We start from the raw sequence: 12009 nt of genomic DNA on the forward strand, positions 1-12009 counted from the left end.
GGAACTGGTGGAGTACCCTGGATGCTGATGCCTGTAAGATCCCCATGATATCCCAGTTGGCCATTGAAAAGTACCTGTAGCTATTATTCTTAGGCCTACACATACCTTGGTATCCACTGGGATGGGTTCCCCTCTGTTAGTTCTGTGTGTGAGATGTGGCTGGCACAGCTCAACAATTTGCTGTAGGAGGTCCCTGTCCACCCTATAGCACTCCACTATTTCCAGCTCATGTAGCCCCTGGTAGGTTACCCGGGATCTGTACACTCTTCTCTGACTCCTCATGTTGTTGGATGGTAGCTACTGCAGCCCCTATCATTTTGTTGGGTTTTTTTTTGTTAAAAGTTCCCCACTTGTATATACCGGTGTTGTAGAGTATGTGGGAAAAAACAGAGGGAAAGGTGTTTGCATAGTTTATAGTAGTGTTCTGGGCTGGGCTGATCTGCTGCCTGTGCAACTGGCTGATTCTGATACATTTCACCTGCCAGCTATGCTAGTTCTCCTAGATTACCTTCCTACTGCTGTTTTCCCTTCCCATTGCCTTCCTGTTTAAGCCCAGGGGCATACTGCACAAACACAGTGCTCAAATGTGCACAGAGCTGCTTTTTCCTGGTTTACTTTTTTTTCCCTTAATACCTGGTTTACGCTTAGGCAATGTAAAGAGTGCTAGGCAGCATCAGACACACCCCTTGCTTAGCTCTGCTAAGCTAAGGGCAAACCCAAGCCACAGGACTCCAATCCGCTTACAGTATGCCTGGCACCCCCCCCCCATGATGTCATCTAACTCCTAGGCTTGCACCAAGCTATTCCTGCTCTTACACTATTGGGTGCTAACTAGCACGCAGGGGAAATCTAGGATTCAGTATCATTCCCCTCATTTGCATAGGATTGCCTGCTGATGCATAGTTACAGGTCCCACACTTAGCCTCCCCCCTTAGCAACCACTATTCACTGGCCATGTTGTCTTCTCCCTGCCATTGAGTTTGTTTGTTTGTTTGTCTTTTAGCTTTTCCCGGTAAGGGGTCACCACAGTGGAACTCCGGTCCGCTAATTATTGGCAGTAGATTTTTATGAAATGCCGAGGTGCCAGATCAATGCCCAACCTTCAATGAAGGCACTCCCATTTACACATGCATGTCTTTCAAATACTACCCAACCACGAGGAGGACATGCAGACTATAATGGCAAAATAGTGATTTTGGTTAGAATGCTTATTTTAGGGGTTTTTTCTTATTTGTCTCCCGATCCCATTTGCGGGCCTCTGCCCTACACTTAAACAGTCAAGATCGGCTAAAAAGAAATAAAAGTTGATTTTTTTTTTTTTGCAACTGTTTTCCATGCCAATGGCCTTATATTTGGCCATTGGCATGGTTTCTACCTAATAGCCACCCTTTATTTGAAGCTGTCATGGCTCTGTTTTGTAGTTTGCAGAAATGTACTCTGTTACTGGGGGAATACATTTCTGCAGATTACACTAGTCCTGCATGGCCGGCTTCCAGCTTCCTGGATTGCAAATTCACCTCATTTGCATGGATTTCTCCTGCAAATGAGGTAATTTGCATACAGGGGCTGAGTCCATGCAGGACCTCTTGTGCACATCCCTACAGCTTATTCCTGGATCGTACAGCAGACATATTGTCTGCTGGAGCTCCTGCACTAGTCCTGCACACCATGCAGGTCTTGCTGAATCTGGGGGAGTGTATCAACAGGTATTACAGTTAGCTTAAATTCTGCTGTTTCTGGATTCAAATCACACAAAAAATGCTTTCCTCTCATTTATGTGCAGCATGTGCACTACAACATATTGGAGCATACCTCTCAACTGCCAGATTTTTGTAAAATGCCCAGGTTTTTGCTTTCTATTTTTGGTCTCTTCCTCCTGAAATGTATAGCTTTCTGGAAAATCACTGAGGATTAAAGTCAGAAAGTAAAGACAGACATTTGAGTTTCAAATTAAGGATATTTCAGAAAATGCATATTAAGGCTAAATCCATTATTCTAGCAAATTTCTAATCTAGTAAGAGCAATAATTAAAATATATCTTGTTTTGGGCCTTTATCCTCCCATTATTTTTGTCTTTGTCCAGATTTCTTACACAAAGAAGTTGAAAGGTATGTGTGTATGTGCATGATTTTTTTTTGGGGGGGTGGGGTTGCTAAAGCCATGTCACATGTACTTCTATAGGTGGTACACATCTGTTAAAGTTAATGATGTATTTCTAGTCTGTACTATATTTAATTCTGAGGTCATACATTTTAATGCTTATATAGTACTGTATGCAATTGCATGTTTACATTTTTCTCTCCCACACTTTTTCACTATCCTTTCTGTATATTACATTTGCTATTCTTTCTGTTTATAACATTTCTTTGTAGTTTCTTTTGCTGTTTCTGTCCTTTTATTTTAATTTTTATACAGCTAAATCCACAGCACTATATGTGACAATGCCACAGCCCAGCAGCTCTCAGTGAGCAACACCACCACCCTCATTCTAACAGCAGGCTGCCTGGGTCACCCTCACCCCCTTCTATCACCTTACACATGTGGCAAACTCTAACCGTGCTGCTAGCCCCAACACATTACCTTACCAACATCCCTTTCCATAAAAGTAAAACTATACAATAACGGTAAATACACACACATACACACACACACACACACACACACACACACACACACACACACACACACACACAAACTACTTAATCTATCCTCTCACATAGCTTTATTCTAACTCTAACCAGTAAAATCTCACTTACCTACAGGTTACAGGAAAGCACAGCTCACACAGCACAAGACAGTCAATTATTTTATTTATTTATTTTTTTTATTTTATTTTATTTTATTTTACATTTGTTTACCGGGCTAGTCCAACTGGATACATGTCCATTTTCAGTAGAGGCCCGGGGAGTTAAACTCCAAGCTAGGACAATGAAATTAACACAATAACATCTAAGGATACATGAGCTAGTTAAAAACTATTGACAGTATGTATAACAGGTTATCACAGTAAAATGTACAGTGTAGAATACATGCATAACAAAGGATGCAAGTACAATCTAAACTGACAGTGCAGAATACAGGCATAATAAAGGAATGTAAATACAATCAAGGTAGTCAAGAGATAATTAGTAACATAGTTTAAAAAGGAAGGCGTTGATTTTAATGAGTAGAGGGGTTAGGAAGAGTAGAGTATATAGAGACACTTAGACTAGTCAGGTTTAGAGCATGGGTATAACCAGTGTGTACTGAGGAATACTTTCAATTTGTTTTTGAAACAGGATTGTGAGGGAAGTGTGGAGAGTTAATTTGGAAGGAGATTCCAGGCTTTTCCAACTATATTAGAAAAAAGGGAGTCATCAGCTTTATTGTTTGTTTTGGTAGTATGTACTAGAAGTTTCTGAGAAGACCTTAAGGATTCCAGGTTTTTATAGGGAGTGATTAGTGTGGAGAGAATAAGCATTTTGGAAGGTTTGTGAAGAGTGTTGTGGGCTATAGTTAGCTGATGGAATTTAATTAGATTTTGTAGTTCGAGCCATCCTAGCTGCTTTAAATTGAGGCAGTGATGGGTTCTAAATGGGTTTCCTGTTGCAAATCTGGCAATATTATTGTAGGACATTTCCAATTTGTTAAGATTATTTTTAGATAGGTTAGTAAAAATAGGTGAGGCATAAAGAAGAGAAGAGATTAGATGAGTGTATGCTATTGTGGTTCGAGCTGAAGGTAGGAGAAAGGATTTTATCCTATAGAGAGAGCCTAGCTTTTTGTTGACAGTTTTTATAGTATTGTTAATATGGATGTCAAAGTTCAGATTATTGTCAATGGTGACTCCTAATAGTCTGGTGGATGGTTCAGGGGATATAATGGTTTTATTGGCAGAGTTAACTGAGAAATCCAAAGGAGGGGATTTCTTAGTAGGAGAGAAAAGGAGGAGTTTAGTCTTTTTGGGGTTTAGGAGAAGACATCTATGTGTGAACCATTGCTCAACTGTGTTAAATACTTGTTGGGTAAGATAGAGAAGCTCAGAAGGGGAGGGGGCTGAGCATATCAGTGTAGAGTCATCCGCATATTGTATGCATGTAGCTTGAGGGATGGCAAGGTGAAGGTCATTGATGAATATGGAAAAAAGTAGAGGTCCAAGGATGGACCCCTGAGGGACTCTGAGTTTGACGGGTAGGTCAGTAGAGAGAGACTTGTGCCATAGTACAGCCTGTTGTCTTTTATCCTGGTAAGACTGGAACCACTTTATGGAGGATGTATCAAGTGACAGGGATTTCAGTATAGTGATGAGAATTTTGTGATTTACCATGTCAAAAACTTGAGACAGGTCAATGAATAGGGCAGAAGAGAGTTTGTTAAGGTTGCGGTTGTTGTTGATACAATCTGTGAAGGAAAGAAGGGCAGTAGTAGTGCTATGTGAGGATCTAAAATCATGTTGACAGTTGGCTAGTAGGTTATTATGTATTAGATGGTCAAGTAATTGTCTGTGAATGCATTTTTCCATGATCTTTGCCAGAGGTGAGAGGAGGGCAATGGGGCGGTAATTGGAGAGTTCAGTGGATTGACCTCCTTTGTGGAGGGGGATAATATGGGATATTTTCCATAAACTGGGGATATAACTTTCAGTAATTGTTCTATTGATCAGGATAGAAATGGGATAGGCAATAGCTTTGGCGGATTTTTGTAGGAATTCAGCAGGTAGTTGGTCTGCTGAGGGGGAGCATGGTTTCAGTTTCTGTAGAAGGGTTAGAATATATGATGTTGGGATGGGTTGAAAATGAAAAGTAGGGGGTAAGGTTGATTTTTTGGAAGGTAGAGTGAAATTGTTAGGTGATAGTTGACTAGCTAATGTTTGTATAGAATCAGTAAAAAAGCCAGTATTTTAAGTAAATTAGCCAGTATTTGATGTCTCCTGATGTAGACAAATAGAACGCTTGATTTTAAAGTGTTAGCACTATACTTTGCTAACAAAATATGCATTCAACAAGGTATAATCCACACATGCATATATACATAGAAGGATAAATAAACATAGGTATACAGTAATAGCTATGTGTTACATTTTAAAAACACTGGCAGGAATGTTTGCAATAAAGCACGAGGAGAGGAATTTATTGTGTCTTACTCTACTGTAATATAAAGTAATATAATGCAGTAAGCACAGTGGATCTGAATCTGATCAAGGCCTTCAACACCATCTCCTAAATGGCATCATATAGACGCTTAATAGTAATTTTTGAAAATTGACCGATATGACTGAAAGTCAGAAAACACCATGCAGGAATTGTAGGTGCCTCATCAGAAAGAATGAAAATAACCAGTGATAGAAAGCATGAAAGTGACCAGTGGTGTCCCTCAGGGTTCAGTGTTGGAACCAGTCCTTTTCAAAATTTACTTCTCAGATCTCCAGTCGGACAGCCAAGACCTCCGGCTAACAGATGACTGTAAACTGGGGGTTGTTGTTAAGTCACCTTCCGACATCAAAACCCTCTAGAATGACCTCTTACTAGTAAACTGTTGGTGCACTAAAATCGGTCAACCTAAATGATAAAAAAGTGTAGTGTCCTGACTTTTGGAAGACAATCCCTATGACATGAAAATGTAGTTAGGGACCTTGGAACCTTGGTTGATTATTCCTTTTCTTTTGACCATCATTTGACAATGGTTGTCAGGAAATCCTTTTATCACAGCTAATTGCCAAAGGAATATCATCAAAGTCTAAAAAAGTAGTCATTCCTTTATACTTAGCATTGTTCAGACCAATTATCCTTTGGGATATATTTCACTAAACATATCAAGCAATTAGAAATACACTCCTAACCAAACAAATTACAGGTCCAAAGTCATTGTAATACCAAGAGATCCTGGAAGCTATATCACTTTATTAGTATCTTAGAGACTTTTGAGGAGAGATCTCTGTGTCACTTACAATGTTATCAGAGATCTAGTTGTTCTGGACTTCCAGCATGTCTGCAAGTCCGATATCTCCACCAGTACTAGAACCAGGGATCTAAATCTTTCACCAATAGATAAATAAAATGCAGTGGAGGGTTTATTTTATAAGCATTTCTCAAACTTTGGAATAAACTTCCTCTGTATGTTAAACAATATGACTCACTGTTGATTTAATTGTTGAACAGAGAACCATTATTGCACAGATGACATTTTTCATAAATTAGCCATTATCTTTAAGATTAACTCCTAACAAATGTAAATTATTTTCTCATTGTAAAACTCTTTTCCATCCCTTTTATTCAGACTCAACAATGCCACATGCAACAAAGATATAATTAAAGTAATGCTATATTTTCTGAATCTGTTTCTTAATACATCAGTCTGATTGTGAAATTTCGGGTTTATATTACCATGTCAGCAGGGCTGTTCATCGAACACCTGTATGTCGACAAAAGAACACCAAAATACCTAAATGTTGAACAGCCACAAAAGCGTTTTTTTTCCCCAGGGAAAAAAATTGGTGGGTCATTGTCCGGAATTTGCTGTTTCCTCCACTGTAGTGCAATCTCAGAGTTGGTTGGGGGTGTTGTGTCTGTTGGTTTGTTTTGTATTTTGTTGGCCAAGCGATTTTTTTCCTCTGGGAAAAAGATCGCTTTTGTGGCCATTCAACATTTAGGTATTTCAATGTACATGTGTTGACATAAGGGCGTTTGATGATCAGCCCTGTCGACATACTAATATAGACCCAAAATTTCACATTATTTCCTTTTGGTATTTGCCTCATCATCTGTGATATCAAGTCTGTTAGGAGGGGTAGCCACATCTCAGTCATTTATAACCATAATAAAATAAAGTGGTTAGGCAGGTTACTTATAATAGCCAGAGGCTCGATAAAACATTTTAATCCTAGATTATGACTGCAGCTAGTCTTCTTTATCTGTGTACACTATCAGATGACTGATTTCAGACAAAAGTTAGGAAATGTGGCCTGCAAGTTAAAACAACAGCTATGGATATGAAAAGGAGCTAAATAAGCTACTTTTCAAGTCTAACCTTCAAATATTACTTAAATTGTTATAAAAGTGATAGGCATTAACAAAAATTAAAGAATGAATTTGTACAAATCTAACTGATGCTCTTGTCAGAGATGGTAAAACAATGGGAAATAATGTACCCTCATTGTAAGTCAGTATAGAGATATTCCATGGCGTGTTTATGTATATATATGTATATATATATATATATATATATATATATATATATATATATATATTCTCTCTGCACTGCATTATATCACTACTTTAGGAAGTGAAAACTCTGACTATAAAATGAAATCACAGAGAATTCTGGTCCCCCATCTGGAGAATTTGGGGATATAACAACTTAGAAAATAATGACTTCCCAAAGTGATACAGGGACATTGGTACTGAAGAAATGTTGAAGGTATGATGAAAAGCATATTTTTTTTAATTTTTGTGTGCAGATACTTTTTATTTGACTTGCTGAGGCACTAAGTGCCTAAGTAGACAATGAGGAACTCAGAGGAACTCAAACTCAGGATGAAAAGATAAGTTACACTAGCAGCTTATACTTTGAATCTACTGTGTTGCAGGGTTGCATGCCAGCTACCTGGTGGCAAAGTGCTTAAACAATATTGTTAGACTAAACAAGTTCCTCAGAAGAACTTGCTGCAGTCATGGTTTTATTTTTGCCATGAGATACAGTGACCTTGGACCTGAATATATTAAGTCCATAATGCAGGAAGCAAAGCCTGTGTATAGCTGTTCGGCTTTACCCCTGCAGATGAAAACTACACTACTTTGAAAAGTGAGAGTATCATACTGTTGTTTGTGAACTGCACTTGGTTGCTGTGTGCATGTGTGTGTGTGTGTGTGTGTGTGTGTGTGTGTGTGTGTGTGTGTGTGTGTGTGTGTGTGTGTGTGTGTGTGTGTGTGTATGTGTGTGTGTGTGTGTGCGCGTGTAATATCAATATCAATATATATATATATATATATATATATATATATATATATATATATGTATGTATGTATAGCAATCCATAAATTACTATCAAAATAAACTACTCAATTATATAATGGTCATCTCTTACACCTTGAAAAGCTTAAACATTGATTGGCAAACAAATCTCAAGTTCCTGAAACTAGTAGGAACAGAGAAGAAGTTACTGATAGGCCCCACAATGAACTGGGTGTTCCCAGTGATAATGTTTTTAACACCAGACACCCTTTCCCCATCAAGATAGATTCCAGAGAAGGGCGGACATGCTCAATGAGCAGAGGGAGACAGAAAAGGAAACTGTCTTTAGACAGGTTTCCGAATCAGAATATAAAGAAGATGTGGGAAGGGAAAAGGATGACGTAGTATTTAATTTGTCCTCCCATGTCCTTACGTTAGATGAGATAGCTGTACTATCCAAAGGTCTCTCATTCATTCCTACTACATACAGTAATTTTGAAGAAACATTACGCGATTTTAAGTTGTTTGTACGTAACCTCTCTTTGAAAATTGAATTTAGAGATAGTAATGATAGTGGTACTTGTAGAGCTATGAGGAGACCCAGCACATATATCCCTCCGCTCCACCCCTTATTAGCAGCATATAGTAAGTTAGTAGAAGATGATCTGTATCTAATGAAGAACTCTACTAGTAACAACAAGAGAGGCCAGTATAACTTGTCATTTAAACAAAAGGAGGCTTTATATAAACTACGGAATGATACTACCATTACCATCAGGCCTGCTGACAAGGGAGGTGGGATAGTTATCATGGATACTTTCAAGTATCGAGAGGGTATGATTGAGATGCTGAGTGATAGCAATTTTTATACTCCTATCACACTAGAAGTAGTCAACCGATTTATTCATAGGATACATAGTATGTTAGATGATTTAATGAAGAGTCAATTGATTAATTTATCCTTGTTTAATTCTTGGAAGTTCCCTATCCATTTATTCCGGCTATTCAGGGCCCCCACAAGATCCATAAGGATAAGGTAAATCCACCTTTGAGGCCTATTGTAGCTGGGAAAGGTTGGTCTACAGAACCCCTATCTATTTATGTAGAGAAGCATCTAAGATGGATAGTTGATGCAAATATTTTTATTTTAAAAGATACTAAACAGTTTTTATTGGATTTATATAGTTTTGTTAATACGGCATTACCAAGCCAGGAATATATATTTGTCACAATGGATGTGCAAACTTTATTTACTGTGATTCCGAATTTAGAAGGAATGGAAATGGTAGATAGTTATTTGAGGAGGACATCCGGTATGGTAGATACAGAGATTGATTTGTTAATGACTTTTTTGGAAGTCATATTGGAATCGAATGTGTTTTGTTTTGATGATAGGTTCTTCCTGCAGAGGGATGGCATAGCTATGGGCACTTCTTGTGCCAATAGCTACGCCAACCTATTTATGGCTGAATGAGAGAATAGGTTTACATTTCAGATGCTTTATTTTAAAAATTTTGTTCCATTTTACAGACGTTTTGTAGATGACCTGTTCCTTTTATGGACAGGTACTTCTGAAGAATTGGATAAATTTGTTTGTGAAGTTAATTCTATCACCGGATATCTTAAGTTTACTGTTGACCAATCTTTTGTGAAGATTACATTTTTAGATATTTGTGTAGAAAGGTTAACCAATGGGCTGATTAATACAGGCCTGTATAGGAAGTCATGCCACAAGAATGTTCTACTACATCGCCATAGTATGCATCCAGGGTATGTCTACCACAATATAGTTAAAGGACAAGCGATGCGTATCTCTAGATATAATCCGATTGACTCTAACTTCAGAGGGGAATTAGACGATCTACATCAGAGGTTAGTAGTACGGGACTATGACATTAGTGATTTTGTTAAAGGAACAGTGGCTATAGATAGTTGGAGGTCTGGAACAGCAGCTCCCTATTTTTCTAACAGGACCCAAACTGTGGATATTACAGGAGATAGGAAACCCAGAGATAGGATGGGACCAGATCAGGTGGTCTATCCGATATTCTATACTAAGGATGTTGGTTCAATTAAGGATGTGATCAGGACTCACTGGCATATATTATCTGTAGATCCAGTAATTAAGGAAGGTGCAGGGGTTACACCTAGATTTGTGTACAAGAATAAAATGAACCTAAAGAGGCTCCTCTGCTACTCGAAAGGTAATATGCGAGATGATTCCATGGGACCCCAGGTAACACTACCATGCAACTAGTGTAACTTTTGTTTTTTAATTGACTCGCATCGAGTATTTAGACATCCTACTGGAACTGGAGTTTTTACATTTCATGCAAGGGGTAATTGTATGTCCACTGATGCAGTTTATTTAGCTACCTGTGTAGAATGTTCTACATTCTATACAGGTAAGACCAATAGGTGTTTGAGAGATAGGATGCGGGAACATATGTATCACATTAGAATGGGATCTAAGACCAATGCTCTCGCTAAACATGTAGTAGAGAATGGAGAGATACACAGTTTTAAATTTAGAATAGTTGAGAGAATTACTACCGATATTAGAGGAGGTGACATTAAGACTTTTACAGAAGCTAGAGAGACTATTTGGATAATGAGATTTAGAGCTGATTCAAGCCCAGGACTGAATGGCAAGGTTCCCATCTAACCTTTCCTTAAATTGAGAAAGTTGAGGGCCTGAATTAATAATTTATAAATAAATTTATATATACATGGTTCCTTTTTTATTATATTATATTAATCTTCTATGCATATTTATATATATATATATATATATATATATATATATATATATATATTTTTTTTCATATATTTTGATATATGTTATTTAGTTACATGTGTTAGTTAGTTTTTATAGTTTTATTTTTCCATGGTATGGTTTATTTAGGAGGATGGTTACACGTAATGTTTTAATGGACTTTTTTCCATTAAATACACTCTCTCCATTGCTGCTGCCATGTATATCTTATACATATATGTTTTATATATCCTATGTCTCTCCAAAATGTTGTAATAGGATGTTTTTGTAGTGTTCCATACGTGTTTAGGGGATTATTGCAATATATCTTTTATATATTTTTAAATTATATGATTGTTTTTAAAGTTTATGTATAACACTTTCACTTTAAGCCGAATTTGTTTTCCCGCCTGTTTTTGTATTTAAACTGACTGATATAGATGGGCTTATAGGTCTGAGGAAGCCGTATGGTGAAAGCGCTTACCTGTTCTCTGTTCTCTTTTTTATTAAAATATTTATCCTTATACTGAATTAGTCGCTACATTATTTGAGCACCATCTTGGGTGAATTGTTGCACTGGGACTACTGAAGTATCGAGGACGCTTTTTGATGATATTTTGGGACATCTACTGTGTTTTGCTCTTACCATTCATGTGTTATTACTTGATTAGTAGTTTGGCTTTCTTGGTAAGAGCATTTACTTCGAGCAGGCATGCTTTTGATTCTATTATAAACAGTTGAAAACAAAAACAAAAAAAAAACGCACAATTTTTTTTGCAGGGTGCAAAACTCCCTGTCCCACCCATGTGGGGGCTGTGGGCCTGACAACCCCTTCTAATTATGTGTACCAACTCCAAGATTACACTACAGTGGGGAAAGAGCATATTCCTCAATCAGTCAAAGGCAGTGCACCTTGATCAATTGCAAATCAATCAGCTGTACTGGCCCATTAGCTTTTGACAGACAGTTTTGTTGAGAGTTTCTGTACAGGTGTATATATATATATATATATATATATATATATATATAGACATTCACCTACTGCCAATTTAGAGTGCCCAATCCACCTCCTGCACGTCTTTGGAATGTGGGATGAAACCAGACCACCCAGAGGAAACCCTTGTGAACACAGAAAAGACATGCAGACTCTGCACAGGAGGCACCCCAGCTGGGAATCAAACCAGAGAACCCATTGCTGTGAGCTAAGAACACTATCCAAGAGCCACTGTATATAGATAGAGAGATCTATCATCCATCAATCTATCTGTCTATCTATCTATCTATCTATATATCTATCTATATCTATACCTCTCTAAGTTCCATCC

The sequence above is a fragment of the Protopterus annectens genome, chromosome 1.part2, assembly GCF_019279795.1.
Source record: "Protopterus annectens isolate FY-2018-M chromosome 1.part2, PAN1.0, whole genome shotgun sequence".
NCBI classification, from domain to species: domain Eukaryota; kingdom Metazoa; phylum Chordata; order Ceratodontiformes; family Protopteridae; genus Protopterus; species Protopterus annectens.